General features: G+C 44.8%; 1 protein-coding gene across 2 annotated transcripts in view; it reads left to right on the top strand.

Annotated features, from left to right (window-relative positions):
* The first annotated feature begins 2,430 nt into the window (after positions 1-2,430).
* The window catches only part of LOC311239563 (protein FAM83H-like), a 47,453-nt gene continuing 32,383 nt past the window's right edge, over positions 2,431-17,500 (top strand). The window contains exon 1 of one of the 2 annotated variants that reach the window (XM_084327914.1): positions 2,431-2,758. The gene's annotated coding sequence lies outside the window, so the exon portion shown is untranslated. The remainder of the gene's footprint in view (positions 2,759-17,500) is intronic. The other variant, XM_084327915.1, reaches the window with a different exon arrangement.

Below are 17,500 nucleotides of genomic sequence, written 5' to 3' on the forward strand. Positions count from 1 at the left end.
AGCATACAGGGCTCCATGGTATTTCAAGGCTTGTCCAGACTTTTTCCATGGCAGTAAAATATTTATATAAATGGTAAATGGCGGGGCGTCCTCGTGGCGCATACCATAGTGCCTCGCACACACCTACGCGGCCGTCCCGGGTTCGCTTCGCGCTCCCGGGGGATCATTTGTCGCATGTCTTCCCCCACATCTTCTACCGTTCACCCTCTCCTCTGTCGGTCATGTCTGACCAGAAAAAGCCAGAAAAGCGCTAAAATAAATATATATATTAAAAAAAGGGTAAATGGCTGCATTTATATAGCAGCTTTTATCTAAAGCGCTTTACAATTTGTTCCTCACATTTTTACCCATTCACTCACACATTCACACACCGACGGCGGAGGCGACCATGCAAGGTGCCGACCTGCTCATCAGGAGCAATTAGAGGTTAGAGGTGTCTTGCTCAAGGACACTTGGACATGCTGCCCGGGAGGACTTCACTTACTTGACTTAATCCTCTTTACCCCGTTGGGGGGCATAGGGCGTCCGTCCACCAGAGCTCTCCCTCTCACTCTCTTCTGGGCTGCAATGTGGACGAAGCCTTGCATCACGTGTCCTCTCCGGTACTCGAGGAGGCAGCCGTCGCATCTTTTCACCTGCACAGCGCAATCTCTCAGTGGCGGGGGTCTGCGTTTGGAGGGCACGCCCCCCCGTCGCTTCCTGATTCTGCTGCGCAGGCGCACCAACCGACCTGTAGGAGTCGCTGTCCACAACGTCCGATCCCCACCCATCAGCTTTCCCACCCCCTAATACTGCCAATTGTGTTAGTATGAACGACCAGCCAAGCTGATAGCAATGCGGAGAGCTGGGCTCGAACCCAGCGTCTCCTGCATTGGTGGCGAGCGCCTTGCCCACTACACCACCTAGCCGCCCCCCACTTTCTCCTTTTGATGGTGGTAGCTATGCTGTCCTGGTTTGTCATGCTGTCATAAGTATACATTTTGAATGGAGGACTTTTATTTTAACTTAGATAAAAGAACCGTGTACTTCTTCTTCTTCCACCACTGGTCTGACTGACTGTATCTTAGCAGCATCAACTCAGAGATGACTCCAATACTGTGTGTGTGTGTGTGTGTGTGTGTGTGTGTGTGTGTGTGTGTGTGTGTGTGTGTGTGTGTGTGTGTGTGTGTCACCTGTGGTTCAAGTAACAATTAGCTCCTCCTACAATCAAACCATTTGGATTGGAACAAATGGAGGGAACTGAACAGCATATAACCAGAGTAATAATTTTTCTTTCTTCACGAGTCCCATATAGAAACTATTCATGTCTGCTGATTCTGCATGGGCGTCCGTTCAGTTCAGCCACTGGGATAACAACAGCGTGGGGGGGATTCATGTCTTCCATATGTTCCACAGAAGGGGGGGGGGGCTCCAATGAAAGCCTTGTTCTTTTGAGAGAAAAAAAACAAAACTGACGCCAGGCTAGACAGACACACAGTCACATACCAGATCTAGTAGAGAGAGAGAGAGAGAGAGAGAGAGAGAGAGAGAGAGAGAGAGAGAGAGAGAGAGAGATTGATTGATTGATTGATTGATTGATTGATTGAAAATTTTATTAACAGATTGCAGAATGGGTAGGCCTACGGCTCAATACACACAATTGTTAAGGGGATGCAGACCAGAGAAAGACTTTCGTCTTGTTTACATCAGGGTCCCCCATTTTCAATTCATCATAACATATATGACATACACATACATGACATACAGATAGACAGTACTGTTACATCTATACATTCATGACATACCAGATCTACAAATACAGTACTGTTTGTGATACAAAAAGAGTAAAAAAAAAAGAGAGTATACATTTGACGAAGAAACTGTACATTGGAGGAGGCTGGTGGTATAGCTAGGTAGGTTGGTAGGAGGGGTTGTGTGGCGGGGGGGGGGGGGGGGGGACTGTACATTGGATTATCTAGAGAGAGAGAGAGAGAGAGATAGATAGAGAGAGAGAGAGACATCAATGAAGTAGTCTAGTAAATTAGTAGCCAATTGTATATAGACATACATTTCTTAATCCGACTTGTTAATACATTTGTCTTAATATTTTAACTAGCTGAGGGGGTTCTTAAGCACGGGAAGGACGTTAAGAAGCATAGGGAGGATGTTAGGATTAGGAAGCATTTGCAATCAATCAATCAATAGGAGGAAGGGTGATAATAATAATAGGACGTTTGGCGGAAGCATTCATTTCCTATCTATCTCCGTGGGCTAACCTAAATATGACGCCATCAATCACTATGATGACGAGTCACGACGAGCAATGCTTTTTTGAAATAATGCCACTTGCAGTCAACTTCCAATGGTTTCTTTAGTTTCCAGTCGTCCACCAGAGGAGCAGCGGCAGCAGGGGAGGAGTCTCTCCGGGGGGAAAGCCCTGGCCCCTGGCAGAGGAGGAGAGTCGCCACTTGCTCCTCCACTCCTTCCTCATTATTCGCCGCTGTGGTCCCGTTGGAAGAAGCAGCGCCGCGGTGTGGAATATAAACAAGCCGCGCAGTGAGCCGCCAGGACGGGCCTGAAGTCCTGGAGTTCCGCCCCGAGAGAGGAATGTGACACACGGACGTCAGGGAGCCAAGGAGCGGGGGACACCGCAGGACGCACCGGGAGGACCGGGGAGGTAGAGTCCACTACACTGTACTCTGTACTGTACTACTCATCGCCGGTACAAAGTGGCGAGTATAGACTTGAAGACAAGACAAGTTGCTGCACGGCTGTGAGGGTAAGAGACAATGATCAATAACATTAAATAGTTTTACCAAGGTTACGGGGCTGCCTCTAGCTCTGCGCCGACAAAGAAAACTTCGAAAGGCAACATCATTTCTATTCTATTCCACTCTAGTGTCTATTCTATTGGTTACAAATGCATATTATGTGGATGAGTTTAAAAAGTGAAATGCATGCTTGACTATTATCTATGTATAGTACTATACAGCCACCTGGAGCTCAGAGGATTAAGTTATCCAGGTGTACAGTATTGTTATTACAACATAAGTAGGTTATATATACAACGGGCTCGACATTGTCTGCAACTATACCAACCAAAAGGAACTCTGCTTTCTTGGTTATTATTAATAGTTCACAAGTTCTGACAAACTCAAATATATTCCATTTAAATACTATACATAAGCTATCAGAATGTACAGTGTGTACAGCATTTCCAGGTATTGTTCCACAGTAGGCTAATGTTTTCAAGTAGCTACCATGTCAAGTAAAGACTGATTATACAATGCTGTCTGCCGCCGCCATGGCCTCCTATCTAAATAACACAAAGTCATGTAATTGTAAGATAATTGATACGTTAATTAGTGTGTCCTCCTCACACAGGCCTGATGTGCTGAACAAGATATAGAACATACTCTCTATTCTCTACACTCACTACAGACTTTGGTCGTATGATGATATCATCCTTGTAGATAAAATGTTCCCCACCTTGAGCACACAGATATATGGAGTTTGAAGCCAAAACAGCAGTGAGTGCATTTGAACCATATCTTTATGAGCCTATACTGTACTGGACTGATCTTTATGAGCCTATGTGCTGGACTGATCTTTATGAGCCTATACTGTACTGGACTGATCTTTATGAGCCTATACTGTACTGGACTGATCTTTATGAGCCTATGTGCTGGACTGATCTTTATGAGCCTATACTGTACTGGACTGATCTTTATGAGCCTATGTGCTGGACTGATCTTTATGAGCCTATACTGTACTGGACTGATCTTTATGAGCCTATACTGTGCTGGGCTGATCTTTATGAGCCTATGTGCTGGACTGATCTTTATGAGCCTATGTGCTGGACTGATCTTTATGAGCCTATGCTGTACTGGACTGATCTTTATGAGTCTATACTGTACTGGGCTGATCTTTATGAGCCTATACTGTGTTGGACTGATCTTTATGAGCCTATGTGCTGGACTGATCTTTATGAGCCTATACTGTGCTGGGCTGATATATATATATTTTTTTATCCACTTTTTCTCCCATTTTCTATATTTTCTCCCATCCCAATTTCGTATCATCCAATTCAACCCTCCCCTGTCACGAACGCTGTTTCTTGCCTCCCACAAGCCGGCTGCAATGTGGACTAAGTCATACATAGCACAAGTCCCCTCCGGTACTTGAGGTAACAGCAGTCACATCTTTTCACCTGCGCAGCTCGATCTCTCAGTGGCGAGGAGTAACGCGTGGGAGGCTCACGCTGCCCCCGACACTTCCTGATTCTACTGCGCAGGCGCACCAACCGACCTGTAGGAGTCGCTGTCCACAACGCCCGATCCCCACCCATCAGTTTCCCACCCCCTAATACGGCCAATGTGTATTAGTATGAATGACCAGCTAAACTGAAAGCAATGTGGAGCGCTGGGCTCGAACAGGCGCCTTGCCCACTACGCCACGTAGCCGCCCCTGTGCTGGGCTGATCTTTATGAGCTGGACTGATCTTTATGAGTCTATACTGTGCTGGACTGATCTTTATGAGCCTATACTGTGCTGGGCTGATCTTTATGAGCTATATGTGCTGGACTGATCTTTATGAGTCTATACCAGACCTGGGCATTGTACGGCCCGCAGGACGGATACGACCCGCGGGATTATTCTGACCGGCCCGCGAAAGATTACATGATAATACAAAAAAAAAAAAAAAAAAAAAAAATTTTTTTTTTTTTTTTTCATGTCAACGTTCACACGCACAATATACGCTTACCTAGGATTTGACTTGATTCAACAACAAAGCAGTCGGGGCAAGCCGAAAACGGTCGAAAGTGTGGTTATTTGAAGTTTGGATTTCTTTTTTCACAACTGAGGTAGGTAGATTAAATTTTTGGAGACTAAATAAAGTACAGAAAAAGGGTACCGTTGGGTACCGGTATCGATTCACAGGTACCGGTACCGTATCGGTTCAAATGTGAACGGTACCCATCCCTACTGAACACACAACTGCAGGGCAAGGGCATTTTTGCTCATGAAATGCATAGCCATGTGAAAGCCTTCATGACAAAGTTGCAATTAATTTCAAGGCAACTAGGCAGCAACAATCTCAAACACATGAAAACCCTGAAAGAAGTCAAACCATCAGCTGATCACCGGCACAGGTACTCATCCATGTTGGGAGCACTGCATGATGAATTTTCAAGGCGTTTTTCAAGATTTCAAAAAGGTTGAGGATGAAATGCAGCTGGTTTCCTCTCCCTTTACCTGCAGTGTTGATAGTGCACCCACTGATGTTCAGCTTGAACTCATTGACCTGCAGTCTGATTCACTACTGAAAGAGCACTTTAAGTCAGCATCACTGCTAGAGTTCTACTCTGCTCTCAAGGAGGAGAACTTTCCAAACATGAGAAGACATGCTCAGAAGATGTTGGTTCTCTTTGGATCCACCTATATGTGAACAGACATTCTCAGTCATGACGTTTACCAAGTCCAGGTACAGATCCTCTCTCACTGATCTGGCAGCTGTGCTTCGCATCTCCATCTCAGACATGCAAGCTGACTTTGATGGACTTGTTAAAGCTCAACAAAGACTGGATTTATCACACTGAATGAAAAAAAAAAAAAAGCTAAAGAACACTAAAATGTGGAAATATAACAAGTGAAATGGGACACTTGATCTTTTTTTTCTTCTTTTTTTTGCACAGTTCTGAAAACATTAAATGTTTAATATAGGCATGTAAAGTAAAAAAGGCTACTGGGACACTTTTCTTTACACAGTTCAGTGACATGTCTTGTTTATTTTGGCTATAAGATGATGTGATGTCTTTAGAAAGCTAAGAAAATCCTTGTTTCAATAGTATATGAAACTCAAAATAATAACTTTATTTGTATAGCACTTTTTCATACATGCCCTTTGTTATTAATGTTTCACATTTTGTTTATCATTTTGGAAATAAATTCTATTTGAATAAATGATATTTTTGAAAGCTAACCTCACCTTTTAATTGCCAAATAATAACATACACTCTTACCAGGGGTCAAAACAATGCCATTTACTGCTTTTTATATAGAAATAAAATGTATATTATGCATAATTGAGTTTGGAATTTTGGCCCGGCCCTCCAACATATTTTCAGTTGCTCATTCGGCCCCCCGGGAAAAATAATTGCCCACCCCTGGTCTATACTGTGCTGGACTGATCTTTATGAGCCTATACTGTGCTGGACTGATCTTTATGAGCCTATACTGTGCTGGACTGATCTTTATGAGTCTATACTGTGCTGGACTGATCTTTATGAGCCTATACTGTACTGGACTGATCTTTATGAGCCTATGTGCTGGACTGATCTTTATGAGCCTATGTGCTGGACTGATCTTTATGAGCCTATACTGTACTGGACTGATCTTTATGAGCCTATACTGTACTGGACTGATCTTTATGAGCCTATGTGCTGGACTGATCTTTATGAGCTATATGTGCTGGACTGATCTTTATGAGTCTATACTGTGCTGGACTGATCTTTATGAGTCTATACTGTACTGGACTGATCTTTATGAGCCTACACACTGTACTGGACTGATCTTTATGAGCCTACACACACAGTGTACTGGACTACTGATCTTTATGAGCCTATACTGTGCTGGACTGTGTGTGTTTCATTCACAGTGAGTCATTGTGTAAAAATAGTACGACATGTGGTTATAGTTTGAGTCTGTTGTCGTGCCAGGCTTGTGTCGGCCATCGCTGTTCCCATCGTCCTCCTCCCCTACTACTCTTATCCCCAAGGCTGCTGCAACCATGCAATACGTTTGTTTGCACTGAATGTGTGTCGACTACGAGGTCTATTTGCATATAGGTGTTGTCATTCAGTTAAGTCTAATATATGATCGTATCATGCATGAGTGAGTGAGTGAGGGAGGGAGGGAGTGTGTTTGCTTGTGTGTAAAGTAATGAGGGGGAGTAAAAATTAAATAACAGAAAGTGTGTTTATGTGCGTGGGGGGGGGGGGGGGGGGGGGCAGGGGTGTAGCGGAGGGTTAACTGACCTAAACTCAGTTTTGTGAGAGTTTACCCCCCCCCCTTTAAGCTGATGCATATCTTTAGTTTCAAGTTCAAGTTTTGTTTTATTTGTCATGTATAAAGTACATGTCCATTACAGTGAAATATCTTGGTTCTGTGTGAGCCCCCTGAGAATGTGCTTCATATACAGTAAAATAAGTTAAATAATAAAGTCCAAACACTGTACAATATACAATATACAAGCTAAGGTACAACCTAAATTAGGTAAAGAAATGCAAAAAAACTAAAAACAAAATGCTAAAGGTATGGCCGACGTAGTGCAAATCTTTTTGTAATAAATAGATCAAACATGGTGTAGTGTTAAAAGTGTGGTGTAGTGTTAAAAGGGTCTTTATGATTGAAATGCATAGGATAGATTATAACACATAGCCTATCAGATTGACACATAGCCTATCAGATTGACGCAAAAACAGTAACCCGACCTGCCAGATGGTCTGTTTACATACAGACAGAACCATCATCTGGGAGGTCGTCCTTTGAAACTGTTTGGAATATTAGGGTCGGCTCCTATAATACTTGGTAGAGTCTCCTTGCCATACCAGTAGCTTCCAGTAGTTCCTCAAAGGACTCCTGATTGGTCCACACACCACTGTGGTTCTCAAAGGACTCCTGATTGGTCCACACACCACTGTGGTTCTCAAAGGACTCCTGATTGGTCCACACACCACTGTGGTTCTCAAAGGACTCCTGATTGGTCCACACACCACTGTGGTTCTGGGCACAAGTGCATAACTTGAAGCCTGACAAGATGGATTCTCGCGTGATCTTGTTGTGATCTCATTGTGAAGCCAGCTACTGTGCAAGGTTATGAAAATAGGGTCCTTTTGGAGAAATGCAAAAAAAAGAATAGCCTACAAAATCTGAAGGGGGGGAAATCTATATTTCTAATTGATTTTAAATGAGATTAAACGTGATTATGTTATTATTAACTGTGATTATCAACTGATTTCAGTTTACCCATCTTTTATTATCAGGTAGAATAGGATTATGCAATTGATTGCATCTGTGAGTGAGTGAGTGAGTGAGTGAGTGAGTGAGTGAGTGAGTGAGTGAGTGAGTGAGTGAGTGAGTGTGTGTGTCTGTGAGTGAGTGTGTGTGTCTGTGAGTGAGTGAGTGAGTGAGTGAGTGAGTGAGTGTGTGTGTCTGTGAGTGAGTGAGTGTGTGAGTGTGTCTGTGAGTGAGTGTGTGTGTGTGTGTCTGTGAATGAGTGAGTGAGTGAGTGAGTGAGTGAGTGAGTGTGTGTGTGTGTGTCTGTGAGTGAGTGTGTGTGTGAGTGAGTGAGTGAGTGTGTGTGTCTGTGAGTGAGTGAGTGTGTGAGTGTGTCTGTGAGTGAGTGTGTGTGTGTGTGTCTGTGAATGAGTGAGTGAGTGAGTAAGTGTGTGTGTCTGAGTGAGTGTGTGTGTGAGTGTGCACAGCATATTTCACCAACTAAAAGGCAGAGGTGGATAAATCGTTGCACACAGGTGACTCCTGGAATATTTTTCAAAACGGTCAATGATAAGTATTTTTGGGGAATTAATTTCCATCATTGCACATTCCAAATAGATTCAGTATAAAGTTTGAACAGTTTGAACACTAGATATGACACAGATACTACACATGTTTGATGCTCAGAGCCTCAGTGAATCAGCTCTCTGGTCCTATTTACAACATGGGAATGCCATATTGAACCTATTGTCATGCAATAAAAACTTTTATGCATTCATTAATTCCCATAATTGTCCATTGAAATAAGCCCTGCCTCCTTGTGCTTGGAAACTGTTTCTAACTTCCTATGCTTCCTAACATCCTCACTATGCTTCCCTCCCTATTAGGGATGCCCCGATCGATCAGCCAGCGATCGGTATCGGCCGATATTCAGTATAAATATGAGATTGGGGAATTCCGATAATGCTTTCTAGTCGCCGATTTGCGAAAACCGATCGATGGCGCGACAAACACAAGACAATTCTCAGTGGAGTTGGTGTCATTGTCGTTAACTATCCTAAAACATGTCGGCAGTGTGTGGAACTATTACAAAGTGTCTGAGACAGATGCAATGTATGCCAGGATAAAATACCTTGTGTAAAAAAAGTTTCAACACAACAAATTTAACAAGACACTTGAAGTCCCATCACCCAGAGGAACATGGAGAGTTTGTTAAGCTTACGTGGAGTAAAAAGAAAAAGGCAGATTAAGAACCAAAACGACCGCTAACGCAAACCACTTTAGAGAGCACCCGTGCGCATAACCGTGATAGTCAGAAGGCTAATGCGATCACATGAAAAGTCATGAAATTCATAGGGCTGGACGAGACGGACTACTCTCTCACATTGAGCGAGCCCCGGTACACTCCCCCAGCTCACTGAAGAGACAACAAGCAATCCGTGAAGACCTGCCCTACTCTGCCTCTGATTCGCAGACTGTGGATGGGGGAATGTGATTGGACCAAAGCAGAGTAGACAGACACACACACAGACAGTGGAGTCGGACATGCAAAGACGCTGCTTGCATTAGAGATAGCGGAGAATCTTGACTTGTTGCGTTGTGGCGATGACTCGCAGATAATACAGATAATACAGATAATACATATGAAGGCGGCTGATTGGCGCAGTGGGCAAGGCGCTCGCCACTAACGCAGGAGACGCTGGGTTCGAGCCCAGCTCTCTGCGTTGCTACCGGCTGGCCGGTCGTTCATACTAACACAATTGGCAAGTGTTAGAGGGTGGGAAAGCCGGTGGGTGGGGATTGGACGTTGTGGACAGCGACTCCTACAGGTCGGTTTGGTGACGCCGGTGCGGCGGAAGCAGGAAGTATCGGGGGCAGCGTGAGCCTCCCACGCGTTACTCCTCGCCACTGAGAGTTCGAGCTGCTGCGGTGAAAAGATGCGACAGGCTGCCTCCTCGTGTACCGGAACGGGACACGTGATGCAAGGCTTCTATCCTCACTACAGCCGACCAGTGGGAGGCATAGTCTAGCAACGTTCAAGACAGGGGAGGGAAGAATTGGATAATACGAAATTGGGATGGGAGAAAAATAGAAAAATGGGGAGAAAAAGTGGATAAAAAAAAAAGATAATACATATGAAAAGTATCATTTGCTCAGAGTCCAGAGACAGTTGTGGTTCGGTCCAGATCTGGACCGGAGTCCGGAGTTTGAGAATGCCTGTGTTAGACCTTAGGCTTGGGCGGTATGACGGTATTACGGTATACCGGGGTATTTCGAAATACCGACGGTATTGAAAATCAATACCGTCTAAACGGAGTTTTGTTGTAGTGCACACACACGCCAGCAGAGGGCGAGACTAGTCCTCACTAGTGGGGCGAGCCATGCAGAGCTGGTTGTCTACACACAGGAGGAGGAGGAGGAGGAGGAGGAGGAGGAGGAGGGGAACCCCGCTTCAGTGAGTGAAATTAAATGAGACACGCTTACCGTTGCTGGTGCTGCGGGCTAACTGCTACCATTCTGAGAGCTTAACGTTAGCACTAGATGCTGCGGGCTAACTGCTACCATTCTGAGAGCTTAACGTTAGCACTAGATGCTGCAGGCTAACTGCTACCATTCTGAGAGCTTAACGTTAGCACTAGATGCTGCAGGCTAACTGCTACCATTCTGAGAGCTTAACGTTAGCACTAGATGCTGCAGGCTAACTGCTACCATTCTGAGAGCTTAACGTTAGCACTAGATGCTGCGGGCTAACTGCTACCATTCTGAGAGCTTAACGTTAGCACTAGATGCTGCGGGCTAACTGCTACCATTCTGAGAGCTTAACGTTAGCACTAGATGCTGCAGGCTAACTGCTACCATTCTGAGAGCTTAACGTTAGCACTAGATGCTGCAGGCTAACTGCTACCATTCTGAGAGCTTAACGTTAGCACTAGATGCTGCAGGCTAACTGCTACCATTCTGAGAGCTTAACGTTAGCACTAGATGCTGCGGGAGGACTGCTACCATTCTGAGAGCTTAACGTTAGCACTAGATGCTGCGAGAGGACTGCTACCATTCTGAGAGCTTAACGTTAGCACTAGATGCTGCGGGCTAACTGCTACCATTCTGAGAGCTTAACGTTAGCACTAGATGCTGCGGGAGGACTGCTACCATTCTGAGAGCTTAACGTTAGCACTAGATGCTGCGGGAGGACTGCTACCATTCTGAGAGCTTAACGTTAGCACTAGATGCTGCGGGAGGACTGCTACCATTCTGAGAGCTTAACGTTAGCACTAGATGCTGCGGGCGAACTGCTACAATTCTGAGAGCTTAACGTTAGCACTAGATGCTGCGGGCGAACTGCTACCATTCTGAGAGCTTAACGTTAGCACTAGATGCTGCGGGCGAACTGGCCATCTCCGTGATTTGTTTACTTGGTAACACGGGTTGCCACCCCCCCCCCCCCCCCGCTGATGATAATGAAAGTCATACGTCATATACCGTATACCGGGGTATTAGGTAATCAAGGTATAACGGTATGAAAAAAGTCATACCGCCCAAGCCTGAGTATAATACTGCCAGCTGCCACCAAAAACTATCGGTATCGGCAGTGTATCGGCCAATATGGCTCATAGACGATCAGTGATCGGTATCGGTGGCAAAAAACGTGATCGGGGCATCCCTACTTCCTAATGCTTCCCATCACTCTTCCTATGCTTCCTAACATCCTTCCTATTCCTTACTATCACCTTTCCTATGCTTCCACACATTCTTCCTATGCTTCCTATCACCCTTGCTGTGCTTCCTAACATGCTTCCTATGCTTCCTAATATGCTTCCTATAACCCTTCCTATGCTTCCTAACATCCTTCCTATGCTTCATATAACCTTTCCTATGCTTCCTAACATCCTTCCTATGCTTCATATAACCTTTCCTATGCTTCCTAACATCCTTCCTATGCTTCATATAACCTTTCCTATGCTTCCTAACATCCTTCCTATGCTTCCTAACATGCTTCCTATCACCCTTCCTATGCTTCCTTACACCCTTCCTATGCTTCCTAACATGCTTCCTATTACCATTTAGCGTTAGCATGCTAATGCTAAAAACTATAATAGGAGATCGCTCAGTGTGTGTCGGACAGTGTGTTTGTCTGTGTGTTTGTTAGCGTTAGCATGCTAATGCTGATGCTAATAACTAAAAGCAGAGCGGGCAGTGTTTTTGTGTATTTGTCTGTCTGCGTGTCCGGCATGCCGCCTGGTGGAGATTTGCACTCTACTGAAGTTGAACGCACCTTTCTAGTTTTACCACTGCATCACTGTTATGTGCGAAATGCAGTCAGAAACTGGGCAGACTGTTTCATTATTACAATATATTTGCATTTGTTAGCCATGCTAGCGATCTAAACAATCAATCCATGCCAAAACTAGATATGTAAAAGGTGAAAGACTCACACTCACAGCCATGCTGATTTGGCAAAGTGACATTTTCTGTTTTTCTGATTTTTCTGGTTTTCTGATCTGCACGGTTTCAGCCAGCTAATCACCCAACCCACAAGGGTATGTGATTCAACACAAACAACCATTGACCTCATTTTGACCTCTGACAAGTCCATGATCTCCAATAAAGGGGTGATATCATGCGGGTTAAGTGATCATTATATGATTTTCTGTACCCGCAAAAAGCTAAAACAGAAGGCCGGCTGTCACAAAACAGTCACATCTAGAGACCTTAAAACCTACTCTAGAGAGGCCTTTAACCAAGAACTGGAGAGCATGGACTGGTCAGATGAACTCAGTGGTACACAGGTTGAAGAAACATGGCTTGGTTTCAAAACCAAATTCACAACAATACTCAACAACATGGCACCCCTAAGAACCACCAGGGTTAAAAATCGCGCTGAGCCATGGATGCACACTGAAATACTGGCCGCTATGAAAACCAGAGACAAAAAATGCTCGGAACTTCATAAAAGTCAGACAAAGCTTTCCAAAAGCCCAAACAGTGAACTCCAAGCCCACGTGGTTGAACTAAAAATTCAAAGAAACAGACTAAGAAATGACGTAAACACCATGATCAAAACCGCACAAAAAAATTTCATCAATGACACAACTGAGTAAAACTAAAACAAACCATGTGAACTTTGGAAATTACTCAATAATCAACTAGGCTGCAGTAAAAAACTTAAAACCAGATTCTCAAACATAAACATAAAGACGGACAACACGCTCATCACAGACAATAATAATGACTTGGATTTATATAGCGCTCTTCACTGACCCAGAGTGCTTCACAGAGTCCATTATTCATTCATACACAGTCATACCGGTGGTGGTAAGCTACAATTGCAGCCAGAGCTGCCCTGAGGCAGACTCACGGAAGCGTGGCGAATAATCAACGCCTACGGCCCCTCCGACCACCACCAACATTCATTCACATGCATACGAGGCAAGTAGGTTAAGTGTCTTGCCCAAGGACACAACGGCAGTGGGATGGACATGGGCTTGAGTGGGATTCGAACCACCAACCCTTGGATCATTGGACAACCCGCTCTACCCCTGAGCCACGCCGCCCCACAAGACAAGCTGGATGTAGCCAATTACTTAAACATCTTTTTCACAAACATAGCCACTTGTAAACAAACTACCCTCCCACTCAGGCATTATGGGGTAGAACACATAGTAGAATACTACAAAAACCTAGGGGTCCGCAAAGACGACTTCAAACTAGAAATGGTAACAACAGTAACAATACCACGACCACAACACCAGAAGAAGCTCAACAAATCATGTTAAACCCAGATTCGGCTCAAACAAGGGACTAAACACGTTTCGCAATTATGCCACATCAATGTGGAACGCCCTACCCAAAGCTGTAAAGGAATGTGAATCCCTACCCACATTCAAAACCGCTCTTAAAGAGCACCTACGGGAGGCTGCAATTCGAACTGGCCACCGTAAATGTCCAAACCCCCCACCCCCACCCCCTCCTAATAGACAGTCTCCTCCCACCGCATGTATTCTCCCCCTCCAAATGTACAGTCTCCTCACCACCGGATGTATATTTCTCTCCCACCCACCCACCCCCTCCTAATGTACAGTCCCCTCCCCATCATATACTCTGTCAGGATCTATGAGTAACAGTACTGTATATTGGATACCGCATATGTCACAAATGTATCAGTACTAAATACCTATAATTGTCCCTATGCCATAAATGTTATGTATGTTGAGTATGTCATAAATGTCAATATGAATAAAAAATGGGGGACCCTGATTTTCAACAAGACAAACGTCTTTCTCTGGTCTGCATCCCCTTAACAATTGTGTGTATTGAGCCATACTGTATTGTACCCATTCTGCAATCTGTTAAATAAAGTTTTCATTCATTCATTCATTCATTCATTCATACATCATTTTCGTTTGAAACAACTTTTAGTCAGGGGAGTGCCATGGTTTCTCCATAGAACCCTATCGTACTTTTTTAGCGCAGCAGCTTGCGCAGGTAGGGGGCAACTTAGTCACGTGACTCAGCTGGTATTGCTGATTGGCTCAAACACGGTATGTTTATAAACAAGAAACAGGTCTATAGCTCCGGCTAGCTGTCCACAAAGCTAACATTAAGTCAGTGGTGACACTGGTGACATGCTCCAATCTGTACAAGTCCTGTAATAAACGCTGAAACCTGCTACACACAGTCACACACACATCAAAGGAGGTGTAAATGTTAATTCAGGGCTTTTACAGACTGGAATGTGGCCCGCTGACTTTGAAGTGACTGGAAGTTGACCACAAAACTGGACCACAAGTTTGAAATTGTGAAATGGTGCTGCAGGGCACTGGTAAGTAGGAAATATTCTGAATTCCAAAGATTTAAGATGGGGCTGGGCTAAAACAAAATCATAGTATTCAGAATGACATTCATCTTTTATTTGGACAAAATAGTGTGTACCACGATTCACAGCATCCCACAATACAACATCACAGACAGTAACATGATTTTTTTTTTACAGCAACACATTTAACATTTTCAAATCTTGAAGAAAGCTCACTTCCTGAGTTGATTGAGTTGAATGTGAAATGAACCCAGACCTGCTGCTCCTGCTATACACTATCCTTAAAGGCCCAGCCTGTAATCCAAACGCAAAAAACAAAAGGGTATCCCCACCAACGACAACCAAAACATGGCATTGGATGAATTTATTATTCTCAAATGGATTGACTGAACTCTTGAGTAACAGACCTGGATTTTGAGTTGTGATGACGCTAAGGAAGTTCGAAAACACCTACTTTACATCTACAAGTCAATCTCTTCAAGAACAACGCTTTGACGGCCAAATAAATTGCGGATTGTGACTTTTAAGTCAGGGCTGCCCAAACCTTTTGGCATGGAGGGATACAATTAACCCTGGGCGGAGAGCCAAAATGCAGTCGATACAGGATATTCACACCTAATGTCCCCCCACCCATGCTGTAAGCCACTCATTGTGTGTTGAGTAAAAACTAAAAAGAGGCAGTGAGGTGTGATGATATATGGAGGGACAGGCTGTGTTCTGTGGTTCTCAAGGCGAAGCGTGGGTTGACTACCGTGCTGCTGGCTCATCAAACCTGTTCTCAGGTATTCCTTCACATGTCTCCTAAGTCTATTCAGAGACCAAACAGTATAATTCGACCAGAGAGGTATGTTGAATCAATGGTGGTGTTTGTTTAGTGAGGCGGTGTTGTTGTGTTGAGGTGTGCGTTTTGGTCTAGGAGTGTGTCACATTAGTGAGTGTGTTGTGTATCTCTATCTATGAATGCATGTATGTTCGAGTCTCCTCACTCATTGCTCTCTTTGATTCACATGTCGAGACAAATAGAGGCTCTCTCTCTCCCTCTCTCTCTCTCTCTCTCTCTCTCTCTCTCTCTCTCTCTCTCTCTCTCTCTCTCTCTCTCTCTCTCTCTCTCTCTCTCTCTCTCTCTCTCTCTCTCTCTCTCTCTCTCTCTCTCTCTCTCTCTCTCTCTCTCTCTCTCTCTCTCTCTCTCTCTCTCTCTCTCTCTCTCTCTCTCTCTCTCTCTCCTCATCTCTCTGTTCGTGCTGGAATGCAGAGAATGAGCCATGCGCGCCTTCTGAGCCAGCGTTAGACACGTCCCACTCAGAATGTTCATTTCAAGTACTACACTACCTGCACTTGTGGTTTGCCGCCGGCAGGTCTCTCTGCGGCTCGGCGGCGGTGGTGGCGGTGGCGGTGTCCTGTTTCAGACCGGCTTCACGGCCTCGCTCTTAACCCTTTCACTGCCACACGACAGCCGGTCGTCACGTCGTCTCCTCCTCTCTGTCACGACTTGCGTTTCTCACAAGAGTGTCGTACAGTATAGGACGGCTTTTAACCCTTTTCACATTGACAATACAGAAGGTTAGCCCTTTACCATCACACAACCGACGGCGATGCTCCATCATTAGCTCCGCATTTGCGGAGCTAATGATGCTAATGATGGAGCATCGCCGTCGGTTGTGTGATGGTAAAGGGCTAACCTTCTGTCGTGTGGCAGTGAAAGGGTTAAAAGCCGTCCTATACTGTACGACACTCTTGTGAGAAACGCGAGTCGTGACAGAATAATAATAATAATAATAATGGATTGGATTTATATAGCGCTCTTCGTGACACCCCAGTGACCCCAGAGCGCTTACAGAGTCCATTATTCGTTCATACACAGTCATACCGGTGGTGGTAAGCTACAATTGCAGCCAGAGCTGCCCTGAGGCAGACTCACGGAAGCGTGGCGAATAATCATCGCCTACGGCCCCTCTGACCACCACCAACATTCATTCACATGCATACGAGGCAAGTAGGTTAAGTGTCTTGCCCAAGGACACAACGGCAGTGGGATGGACATGGGCTTGAGCGGGATTCAAACCACCAACCCTTCGATCATTGGACGACCCGCTCTACCCCTGAGCCACGCCGCCCACAAAGAGGGGGAGAGACAGAGAGGAGGAGAGACCAAAAGGGAGAGAGTTAAAACTGTATATTGTATAGTAGTAGTGTACACAATAGGACCCAGTGCCTTCTCAGGAATTCCGCATGTCTATTTTATCATGCCCAATATCTTATGTCTTTTGTTTATCTGTTTTTTTTTTTATGTCTATTTTATTAGTAGTATTGTTGCACAATCGAAGCGGGCATGACCACCCACATTTCACTGTATGCCCTGGTGTGTATGTATGTGACAAATAAACCTCTTGAATCTTGAATCTTGAAGAGAGAGGTTGCTATCATCATCTGATGTTTAAGATGTAGTTGCTACAACAACAACAACAAACAAAGCAAAGAGTATTACTGTATTTGATACATCATAATGCCAGTCGGGAAGGTAGGGCGGAACCTGTCCGTACCGCCATCGAGTCTGTAGTTAGGAACCCTTTAGGAAGCCGTTGTGCCCTTGTGCAAATCGCGTGGCTAACCCTTTTGGCTGCAGGTCCACTGCTCTGCGTTTAACCCCCCGTGGTGCTTCAGGACGTGGTGGGAACTCTCTGTGGGTAACTGAATACAGTAGTGATTATC

The sequence above is a fragment of the Notolepis coatsorum genome, assembly GCF_963971535.1.
Source record: "Notolepis coatsorum genome assembly, chromosome: 13".
Classification (NCBI taxonomy): Eukaryota; Metazoa; Chordata; class Actinopteri; order Aulopiformes; family Paralepididae; genus Notolepis; species Notolepis coatsorum.